General features: G+C 38.0%; 1 long non-coding RNA gene across 1 annotated transcript; it reads right to left on the bottom strand.

Annotated features, from left to right (window-relative positions):
- Positions 1–2,685: 2,685 nt before the first annotated feature.
- Positions 2,686–4,147, bottom strand: LOC123429633. Its single transcript, XR_006622720.1, has 3 exons — positions 3,834–4,147; positions 3,622–3,740; positions 2,686–2,770 (listed from the first exon to the last, which is right to left on the bottom strand). It is a non-coding gene; the product is annotated as an uncharacterized LOC123429633 (long non-coding RNA).
- Positions 4,148–12,773: the final 8,626 nt, after the last annotated feature.

Genomic DNA, 12,773 nt, shown 5'->3' with positions numbered 1-12,773 from the left:
GGACATTTTTTTTTCAAGGAGAGGAGATGGGATAAGAAGTAGTATCCTAACCGGAAGATTACAACCGGATCAACGGTAGTCAATCGGTCTAACGCACTGCTTCTGATCAGACTACAGATTATAAGTGTTTCCCATTAGTAATGGAGGGACATGTTTTTTTTTTCAAGGAGAGGAGACGGGATAAGAAGTATCCTAACCGGAAGATTACAACCGGATCAACGGTAGTCAATCGGTCTAACGCACTGCTTCTAATCAGACTACAGATTATAAGTGTTTCCCTTTAACTTAAAGTCATATACAAGAAGCAGGCTAAGAAATACACCATTATGCAGCTAGAGTGGACCCCTGCTTGCACGAATCTAAATGAAACTGAGTGGTAGATGCATCAATGACAGCTCTTGGAACTGTTAGAACGATTTTGCGATAATATCTCGTCATCTCGAGACATTGCGTCGACCCACTCTATGGCGAAATAAAAAAAACATGACATGGAAACTTCAGTTGCTTCAAGATTTATGCAGACGATCTAACAACAAATACAACGTTCACTAGCCAAACGGTGCAAAAGAACATCAGCCAAATAATGTTTTTTTTGCGGGTGATCAGCCAAAGAACCAAAAACGTATAACATTTCCCATTTTCTAACATGGGTAAGGGGCTGCTCAATAATTGATGTCCGTTACAAAGCTAAGGGAATCTCCACCCGTTGGACCTCCCAAGAACACAACCAATCCCAAAAAGTTGACATCTTTCGAGCCACACCCCATCCCCAATCAAAATTTTATGAAAAAAATGATTAAGTGGATCAAGAAAAAGGACATCTGAGGAGACACGATTCGTCGAAACTTTCAATGACACCCCTAAAAGCCCCCCAGCGCGCTAGGTTTACCAGCTCTATTTTGACGTTTTAGGGGGGGGGTTGATGCTCTATGCTTTGGGTACTACGGTCTAGCTTTGAAGAATATGCTACATGATTCTATGTGGTGTGCGAGGTGTGACTACTACTTGGAGAGGATTCTGAGCCTCTAATTCTCCAAAAAAAATCGGTGTAATATTCGGAAGAAAAGGGTAACATTGGTGAGAATCGCCGAGAAAGAAAGTTTGACAATACATAAAAGGATTGTTCCAGCCATAGAGCACAGCAGTAAGGCCACACGTTTCATCGATGGTAGTGTGTAGAGTTCCAGCGATGGAGGGGAGAAGAATTAACCAGATGTCCAGTGATGGAAACATGCTAATCTAGCTATCCAGTAAAACATTAGATATGTGCTAATGCAAGTTTTTTAGAATGGTTTCATAAACATTTTGTTTATTTGGCACTTTATTTAATAAAAAGAGATAGTGATGTTGTATCTTAGGCTGGTTGTAATGGGTAGTATCATATACTAGTATCATGCATATGATACTAGTGTATGATATCACATCCATAATGCATAGTATCATATGTTAGTATTATAGGATGATTCATTTATTGTCATGCAAGACACATAGTAGCACTTCATTTAATATGATACAGTATCATGATATGATACTCAACCCTCTCTTTCTTCATTTCATTCTATGCCACCTCATCGAAATTGCCTAGTTGGCATGCATGATACTACCATTACGGACAGCGTTAGTTAACATACAACCTTGACACGTTGTCATAGATAAAAAAGAGGTGTTAACCCAATCACATGCATGCATGAGCCACAAATCATTAAATTTACATACAACACATAAGGCCGGTTGTAATGGGTAGTATCATATGTATCATGCATATCATGCTAGTGTATGATACCACATCCGTAATGCATAGTACTATCATATGTTAGTATCATAATGTAGTTCATTTATTGACATGCAAGACACATAGTAATAGTACATCATTTAATATGATACAGTAGTATCATAAGGCTGCTCGTAATGATAGTATCATAGGTAGTATCATGCATGCCAACAAGTCAATTTCGATAAGGTGACATAGAATTAAGCGAAGAAAGACAGGGTTGAGTATCATATCATGATACCGTATCATATTAAATGATGTGCTACTATGTGTCTTGCATGTCAATAAATGAACTACCCTATGATACTAAGGGTCTGTTTGTTTCGTAAGTCATAAGACTCTTTTAAGTCCCAACTTATAAGTCCTGAGTCCCTACCTGTTTGTTTACAAGGACTTATAAGTCCCGAGTCCCTACTTGTTTGTTTACAGGGACTTATAAGTCCCGAGTCCCTGGGACACGGTCCTCCCACGCCCTATGACGCGTCCCTCAACGGCAGTTGCGCCCGGGGCGACGAACGGACGCAGTGAGAGCCGGCTTAGCCTCCGATGTTCAGAGACCGGCTGCGGCCTCCTCCGCCCTGGGGCACGGGCCTCCCACGACCAGGTCCAACCGGAGGAAGGCCATGACCGGCCTACTGGTCGAAGAGGAGTTGCTGGTACGAGCCCAACTCCGGGAAGACGTCGACGTTGTTGTAATATCAAACAAACACATGTGGAAGAAGCGTGAAGAATCGAAACAAATAAAATTGGGATGAACAACAATAATAACTCTTGTATATTTAATAAAAATTAAACAATATTACACCGAAATTCTTCTTCTGCACAACCGACGTCGCACTAAATGGGTTGATCAGTCATAAACACAATACACGCGAGAAGCTCCTTGTGGCCAACACAATAGTCATTGACGTATAGCTGTAGCAGGTCCTATTCCCATCACTTGTCACCAACATAGCCTCTTTGACATTGTGTAGAAACAGGAAGCATGGCTGAGGTTGACTGCAAAAGAATATCTATAACTAGAAAAATATTCAAAAACACAGAAGCACATGCTTGCAGTGGAATGTACGATGATAAGAAAAATGTTAATACAATAAATTTTACTAGAAGGTATGCTTGTGAGCTCAAAAGAGAAGAAGCTATACTCATAGTGGTTGAAACACACATTATTTCGGAGAAAATATTTCGTAACAATCAGAAATATACAGTGTCAGTGATTGATGCAAAACTCCACCACAATTGGTATAGTCGTACAGATATAAATAAATTGTGAAGAATGGTTGCATACAGTGGGTATGGGGAAAACAATTTCAACCTGATTGTCAAACCATGGACTCATGAGAATTAAAGGAAGCACATACAATAGTTGAAGTCAGAATTAGAAAACATGAAAACATATGTGAGAAATAATGAATTGTTGTGCAAAATATTTGAAATAAATGATAACACGAGGCTGTGCAACATATGAGAAATAAAAGAACCAAACATTGGTAATGGTAGCGGCACTAAATAGTTACTACATATATCAAGATAAACAGGTGAACCAAAGACACACAATAGAGGGTAAAAGGAAGAACATATATCTGAGGAGCAAAAGGTTTATACAACATAAGCATACATATGAAGCAACGGAAGCATGATAGTTGCAAAATAAAAGTAAGAGAAATAATGAAGCATGTTTGGTAGTGGTTGAAGCAAATTTATGTAGCTAAACAAATATAAGGTTGCATGGAAGCATGCTGCAACTGAGTACACATACGAAAATATGTATGAATGATTACTTGGCATCGACAGACAATGCATTAGAAACCTAATTGCAAAGCAGGACACTTTGAAGAGGGATGAATCACCATAGGGCACTGCTTGTTCTCCAGCCGGCTGGTGCTACTACGACGGCCGATTCAGCCTCTTGGTAACCCGTGAAAGCACCAACCAAGAAGAACAAAACAAGAGGATGTCGCACCTGCAACTGGGTTTCGTCCGGAGGGCCGCATCAATGGAGATGAAAAAGAGGGGAGGAGGGGAACGGATCTGGAGAGGGGGGAGCATCAAAGGAACGAACCTGCACATGGTGGGTAGCGCAAACAAAGATGAAGGAGCAGTCCCGTTGACGGCGATCTTGGTGGAAATGCATGTGAGAGAAATTTTGGGAGGAATTCCGCGCGGCTGATTAGGGGATGCGGTAGATCCAGGGATTAGTAATGGAGGGACATTTTTTTTTCAAGGAGAGGAGACGGGATAAGAAGTAGTATCCTAACCGGAAGATTACAACCGGATCAACGGTAGTCAATCGGTCTAACGCACTGCTTCTGATCAGACTACAGATTATAAGTGTTTCCCATTAGTAATGGAGGGACATGTTTTTTTTTTCAAGGAGAGGAGACGGGATAAGAAGTATCCTAACCGGAAGATTACAACCGGATCAACGGTAGTCAATCGGTCTAACGCACTGCTTCTAATCAGACTACAGATTATAAGTGTTTCCCTTTAACTTAAAGTCATATACAAGAAGCAGGCTAAGAAATACACCATTATGCAGCTAGAGTGGACCCCTGCTTGCACGAATCTAAATGAAACTGAGTGGTAGATGCATCAATGACAGCTCTTGGAACTGTTAGAACGATTTTGCGATAATATCTCGTCATCTCGAGACATTGCGTCGACCCACTCTATGGCGAAATAAAAAAAAACATGACATGGAAACTTCAGTTGCTTCAAGATTTATGCAGACGATCTAACAACAAATACAACGTTCACTAGCCAAACGGTGCAAAAGAACATCAGCCAAATAATGTTTTTTTTGCGGGTGATCAGCCAAAGAACCAAAAACGTATAACATTTCCCATTTTCTAACATGGGTAAGGGGCTGCTCAATAATTGATGTCCGTTACAAAGCTAAGGGAATCTCCACCCGTTGGACCTCCCAAGAACACAACCAATCCCAAAAAGTTGACATCTTTCGAGCCACACCCCATCCCCAATCAAAATTTTATGAAAAAAATGATTAAGTGGATCAAGAAAAAGGACATCTGAGGAGACACGATTCGTCGAAACTTTCAATGACACCCCTAAAAGCCCCCCAGCGCGCTAGGTTTACCAGCTCTATTTTGACGTTTTAGGGGGGGGGGGTTGATGCTCTATGCTTTGGGTACTACGGTCTAGCTTTGAAGAATATGCTACATGATTCTATGTGGTGCGCGAGGTGTGACTACTACTTGGAGAGGATTCTGAGCCTCTAATTCTCCAAAAAAAATCGGTGTAATATTCGGAAGAAAAGGGTAACATTGGTGAGAATCGCCGAGAAAGAAAGTTTGACAATACATAAAAGGATTGTTCCAGCCATAGAGCACAGCAGTAAGGCCACACGTTTCATCGATGGTAGTGTGTAGAGTTCCAGCGATGGAGGGGAGAAGAATTAACCAGATGTCCAGTGATGGAAACATGCTAATCTAGCTATCCAGTAAAACATTAGATATGTGCTAATGCAAGTTTTTTAGAATGGTTTCATAAACATTTTGTTTATTTGGCACTTTATTTAATAAAAAGAGATAGTGATGTTGTATCTTAGGCTGGTTGTAATGGGTAGTATCATATACTAGTATCATGCATATGATACTAGTGTATGATATCACATCCATAATGCATAGTATCATATGTTAGTATTATAGGATGATTCATTTATTGTCATGCAAGACACATAGTAGCACTTCATTTAATATGATACAGTATCATGATATGATACTCAACCCTCTCTTTCTTCATTTCATTCTATGCCACCTCATCGAAATTGCCTAGTTGGCATGCATGATACTACCATTACGGACAGCGTTAGTTAACATACAACCTTGACACGTTGTCATAGATAAAAAAGAGGTGTTAACCCAATCACATGCATGCATGAGCCACAAATCATTAAATTTACATACAACACATAAGGCCGGTTGTAATGGGTAGTATCATATGTATCATGCATATCATGCTAGTGTATGATACCACATCCGTAATGCATAGTACTATCATATGTTAGTATCATAATGTAGTTCATTTATTGACATGCAAGACACATAGTAATAGTACATCATTTAATATGATACAGTAGTATCATAAGGCTGCTCGTAATGATAGTATCATAGGTAGTATCATGCATGCCAACAAGTCAATTTCGATAAGGTGACATAGAATTAAGCGAAGAAAGACAGGGTTGAGTATCATATCATGATACCGTATCATATTAAATGATGTGCTACTATGTGTCTTGCATGTCAATAAATGAACTACCCTATGATACTAAGGGTCTGTTTGTTTCGTAAGTCATAAGACTCTTTTAAGTCCCAACTTATAAGTCCTGAGTCCCTACCTGTTTGTTTACAAGGACTTACAAGTCCCGAGTCCCTACTTGTTTGTTTACAGGGACTTATTAGTCCCGAGTCCCTGGGACACGGTCCTCCCACGCCCTATGACGCCTCCCTCAACGGCAGTTGCGCCCGGGGCGACGAACGGACGCAGTGAGAGCCGGCTTAGCCTCCGATGTTCAGAGACCGGCTGCGGCCTCCTCCGCCCTGGGGCACGGGCCTCCCACGACCAGGTCCAACCGGAGGAAGGCCATGACCGGCCTACTGGTCGAAGAGGAGTTGCTGGTACGAGCCCAACTCTGGGAAGACGTCGACGTTGTTGTTGAGATCCAAGAAACCCATTCCCCTCCCGAGATTTCTGCCGGCGGATGATCCTTGGGTTGCCTGTTGATGCGAGGGGAACTGAGAGAAGAAAGGGATCTGGTCCTCCTCATCATCGGCCATGGCGGCGGCGGTTGAGGATGCCGAGGGCGGCGGCGATTGGAGCGAGGCAGGGAAGGAGCGAGGCGAGGAGGTGGGGAGGCCGGGAACGAGCGAGGCGGGGTAGGTGCGGGTCGATGCGGGGTAGGTGCGGGCCGATCGATAAGTCCCAATAAGTTCCTCCCTCAGAGTCTTTTTTGATAAGTCCCAAATGACCACTATAAGTCCCTATAAGTCTCTCCTGTTTGGTTTAGATGGGACTTATAGGGACTTTTTTAAGTCCCTAAACCAATAAGTCCCTGGAAACAAACACCCTCTACTATATGGTATTACTGTGCATTACGGATGTGGTATCATACACTAGTATCATATGCATGATACTAGTATATGATACTACCCATTACAACCAGCCTAATTTGACACTCAGCCCTCTTTTTTCATTTAATTCTATGCACCTCATTGAAATTGCCTACTTGACATGCATGATACTACCTATAATACTCTTAATACGGACAACGTAAGATACAATGCATTGTACTACCTGCGTCACAATTTAAAAGGCACAATTAAATTTACGTGCATTTCCATTATAGACAAGGTTTAACGCGCACTGCAATTACTTCTAGCAGCTAATTAGTACTCTGGTGTACTACTTCTATATGCATGTATAGTGTGAATGCTATTTTTCAACCCATCTTACAGCCAATCAATAATGACTTAGGTTTCAGAGAATTTTCAAACACGTCTTCTAAACTGTGACCGAGGAAGTACTAGTTGTTTCTTATGTTTTTATTACGCATATGTTTACGTATTAAGAGACTATTCATTGACACATTGCCTTAAAGATCGGATCCCGTCAGTTTAAAGATGGCTTGCTACTCTTAGTTTTTTTTCTTTCCAAAACGGAGCTTGCTACTCCAAGTTAAGATGACAGCTGGGGAATCGAATACGAAGTCCTAAGCCTGTCGTATGTCAACTCTCAATGTTTGCATCGCCGTAACGATCCCAAGTATAACATACTCCAAGTGTGTTCCTGTCTGTGTATTACAGTACGTGGTCAAATTTCTGAACTTCGAGAACACGTTAAACCCTAGGTCCCGCTGTTAGCTTTAAACCCTAGGAGTAATATGCAATTAATCTAGGTCAACACTCTCCATCGTCGTCTACCAGAAGATTAATTTCTGAACTCCACTCGCCTAGTGACCATAGCTAGGAGAGCTAGCTAGAGCCTTCTCAATGGGTTAATTTCACGCACCGACGACGACGAAGAATGGTGTCAGACGGCCGGTCAGAGCTCGGCTTCATCTTCCACATGCCAAGCACATGTGCTTTTAGGAGTACCAGTGTTAATGTAATTGATGCACCATTCCGTTCCGCTTCTTTCTCCAAGCCTCGCTAGCGATCGATCAATCTCATCTGAGTTTTCTAATTTACTTTTACTAGCAAAAAAGCCTGTGCCTTGCAATGAAAGAAAAAATAAAACACGTTGTTAACCCAGTAATTGTGATTCAAGACGTTAATAGATCTATATATTTTAACTTTTACATGGCATCAGATTTGTGTTGTCGACAATAGTTTTAATGCTCACACAACAAAAACACGTTTGAGTGTGGTTTGTTCTAAGGTTTCTCTCTCTTTTTTCCCTCTCTCATGCGCACACTTGTATGCACACTCGCTCGGTATGGATGAAAATTATGTTTTTTCCCGTGAGATTTTTCATACGAGTACTAAAGAAAATGGAGCATGCACAATAGATTTAGTTTGCATGAAAAGTAATTAAAAAAATTAAAAACTAAAAATAACATCATATTTTAATTAAATTTCACATATAAAATGTTAAATTCAGAGTTATGGTTTAAGATATGAATAATTTTGTTTTACATAAACTACAAATTGATTAACCGAAACGTTAAGGAGTTTTCTGTTATATAGAAAAAAAGGTTCGACTAACTTAAATATGGATGGCGAATTGTTTACCTAAAACGTGAGGGGATTTTATGAGAAAATGCAAAAAAAGATTCATAAATGATTTAAACATGTACTGCGGGTTAATTGGTACGGACCCGAGAGGTTTATTTGCAAAATGGCCCAACAGATGACCAGTAACTGTCCATGTATTATTGTTATTATTATTATTATTATTATTATTATTATTATTATTATTATTATTATTATTATTATTATATTATTATTATTATTATTATTATTATTATTGTTATTATTATTATTATTATTATTATTATTATTATTATTTATTATTATTATTATTATTATTAGCAAAAGTGTACATGCGTTGTAACAGGAGAGAGCTAACATACGCTCTTAACCTAATAACCATGACTCAAGACCAAGTCAACATCCTTTATTTTCATATGACATCACATTTGTGTTGCCAACTCTCACCTTAATGTTGACATAATCAAAGCACATATGAATGTGGTCAGTCCTAACATGGCTCTCTCTCTCTCTTTCTCTTTGCTCTCTCTCTCTCTCGCACGGCTCGCACGCACACTCCCTCGGAATAAGATAATAAATATATTGTTTTTTTCTCGCGAGGTTTTATAGAGGTGTGAATGCGTGGTTATCGATGTTTTCTTTGCTCTTAATCTGGATTTAGTGGATGTTTGTTCGTAATTCAAATCGCCACTGATACGAAAGACAAACGAACCGTGCACTATAGATTAAGTTTGCACCAAAAAATGTTTTTTACAAATATTTAACATCTAAGAATAACATGATATTTAAATTCTACACACTTTTCTAATCAAATTTCATATATACCATTGGATATTTTTGTTTTACATGTACTGCAGGTTGATTAACCGAAACATTAGGGGATTTTTAGTTAAAAAGGGAAAAAACGATTTAGGTAACTTAAATATGGAAGACAGGTTTATTACCTGAAATTTTAGAGGGTTAAAAACGAAAAACAAATGATTCGGTTGTGACTTAAACATGTACTGCAGATTAATTTACAGAAAACTAAAGGATTTATTTGCAAAATAACGCGGGGGACAATAAGAAATGCTCCATACTTTATTAATAGATGAAAATTATTATTATTATATTATATTGTTATTATTGGGTAGAGATAGAGATAGGGATTTTTTTTTGAAAAGGTCACTGCTGGCTGGCATCGACCCAAGCCTCGCTAGCCATCGATCGATCTCCTGTGAGATTTCTAATTTATTTTTACTAGCAAAAACCTCGTGCCTTGCAATGAAATAAAAAATAAAACACTTTATTAACTCAACAATTATGACTCAAGACCTTAATAGATCCACATATTTGAGTTTCACATGACATCAGATTTGTGTTACACACAATAGTTTTAGTGCTCACATAACGAAAACACGTTTGAGTGTAGTTAGTTCTAAGGTTTCTCTCTCTTTTTTCCTCTCTCATGCGCACATGCACACTCGCTCGGTATGGATGAAAAATATGTTTTTTCCCGTGAGATTTTTCATAGGTGTGCATGCGTGGTTTTCGATGTTTTTTCTCTCTAAATTTGGTTTTATTGGTGTTCATTTGCAATTTGGATCACCACGAGTACTAAACAAAATGGAGCATGCACAATAGATTAAGTTTGCATGAAAAATAATATTTAAAAAAATTAACAGCTAAAAATAACATCATATTTGGATTCTACACATTTTTCAATTAAATTTCATATATTAAATGTTAAATTCAGTGTTATGGTTTAAGATATGAATAATTTTGTTTTACATAAACTACGGATTGATTAACCGAAACGTTAAGGAGTTTTATGTTATATAGAAAAAAAAAGGTTCGACTAACTTAAATATGGATGGCGAATTGTTTGCCTAAAACGTGAGGGGATTTTCTGAGAAAATGCAAAAAAGATTCATCAATGATTTAAACGTATACTGGGGGTTAATTGGTAGGGACCCGAGAGGTTTATTTGCAAAATGGCCCAACAGATGACCAGTAACGGTCCATGTTTTATTGTTATTATTATAGAAAAAGAGTCCATGCGTTGTAACACGAGAGAGCTAACACACGCTCTTAACCTAATAACCATGACTCAAGACCAAGTCCACATCCTTTATTTTCACATGACATCACATTTGTGTTGCCAACTGTGACCTCAATGTTCACATAATCAAAGCACATATGAATGTGGTCAGTCCAAACATGTCTCTCTCTCGCGCGCGCTCACGGCTCGCACGCACTCCCTTGGAATACGATAATAAATATATTGTTTTTTCTCGCGAGGTTTGTTAGAGGTGTGAATGCGTGGTTATCGATGTTTTCTTTTCTCTCAATCTAGTTTTAGTGAATGTTTGTTCGTAATTCAAATTGTCACTGATACGAAAGACAAACGAACCGTGCACTATAGATTAAGTTTGCACCAAAAAATATTTTTTACAAATATTTAACATCTAAGAATAACATGATATTTAAATTCTACACACTTTTCTAAACAAATTTCATATATACCATTGGATATTTTTGTTTTACATGTACCGCAGGTTGATTAACCGAAACATTAGGGGATTTTCTGTTAAAAAGGGAAAAAATGATTTAGGTGACTTAAATATGGAAGATGAGTTTATTACCTAAAATTTTAGAGGGTTAAAAATGCAAAAAAAAAATTGATTCGGTTGTGACTTAAACATGTATTGTAGATTAAGTTACAGAGAACTAAAGGATTTATTTGCAAAATAACACGGGGGACAATAAGAAAACACTCCATACTTTATTAATAGATGAAAATTATTATTATTACTATTATTATATTATATTGTTATTATTGGGTAGGAATAGAGATAGAGATTTATTTATGAAAATGTCAGTGTTGGCTGGCATCGGGCCAAGCCTCGCTAGCGATCAATCGATCTCATCTGAGTTTTTAATTTATTTTTACTAGCAAAATAGCCCATACCTTGCAATGAAAGAAAAAATAAAACAGGTTACTAACCAAATAATTATGACTTAAGACCTTAATAGATCCACATATTTTAGTTTCACATGACATCAGATTTTGTTGCCGACAATAGTTTTAATGCTCACACAACGAAGACACTATTGAGTGTGGTTAGTTCTAAGGTTTCTTTCTCTTTTTTCCCTCTCTCATGCGCACACTTGTATGTACACTCGTTCGAAATAAGATGAAAAAAATATTTTTTTTCGTGAGATTTTTCATAGGTTTGCATGCGTGGCTCTCGATATTTTTTCTCTCTCAATTTGGTTTTATTGGTGTTCATTTACAATTCGGATCACCACGGGTACTAAAGAAAATGAACCATGCACTACAGATTAAGTTTACTTTTCTTTTGAAAAATTTGAAACATTTTAGTAAAAATGTCAGAACATTGTTTTAAATTCTGAAACATTTTTTCAAATTTTGGATCATTTTTTAAAATTTTAATTTTTTTTTTCCGAATTCTGGAACATTTTTTAGAATTCCTGAACATTTTTTTAATTTCGAAACATTTTTCAAATTTTGAAACATTTTTCTGAAATTTGAAAACATTTTTTAAATTCCAATTTTTTTTTTTAAATCCAGAACATTTTTAAAACAGAAAGAAAAAAAGAAACAAAAAAGAATAAAGAAGAAAAAAAGTAAAACCAATTCATCGAATCTTCTAGAAAGTTTTCAAAACAGAAAAAAACGGCTGAAAACCTTTATAAGGTTTTCAAAACTGGAAGTGTTGGCATGTAAATGGACCGGTCCATTAACAAACGCTATCTGGGTGCCTGTACGAAGCTTCGACACGTTTGTCTTACGTACGGTATGTGTACTTACTGTATGTATCTTTATTGTTTATTTTTTAGATCCGCGGTGTTCATGATTGATACTAATGGTCAAGTTGCTATTAAGTGCAATGTCAAAGGATTCCCTGTCATCCACTGCTTCCTGTTCATGCGTGCGTATCAGTAAAGGCAAGTCACGTTTTTTCATGTAGTGGACTACGTATCTTTTCTGACCCTTCTACAGCTGATCAGTTCTCATCAATTAATTACGGACTAAAGAAAGATATGAAGAGATTTGCATAATCGCTGCATTCAGTGGCAGTGCAGTCACGATGCAAGCTGCCGCGAATAGTAAACTCGTCATGGGATCACTCAGTCAGTTCACAACCCAAAGCGCGCGCCTCTTCTCCGTACATCCAACACTCATCATCCATCGACGAAAGAGGATTTCCGCTTTCTATTACAAAGTAATCAACTACAACACCCGACGATAGATGTTGGGGGCGGAAACA

Source organism: Hordeum vulgare, chromosome 2H (genome assembly GCF_904849725.1).
Source record: "Hordeum vulgare subsp. vulgare chromosome 2H, MorexV3_pseudomolecules_assembly, whole genome shotgun sequence".
NCBI classification, from domain to species: domain Eukaryota; kingdom Viridiplantae; phylum Streptophyta; class Magnoliopsida; order Poales; family Poaceae; genus Hordeum; species Hordeum vulgare.
Note: the sequence above shows the minus strand (reverse complement) of the source record. Positions and strands in the feature narration are given on the sequence as shown.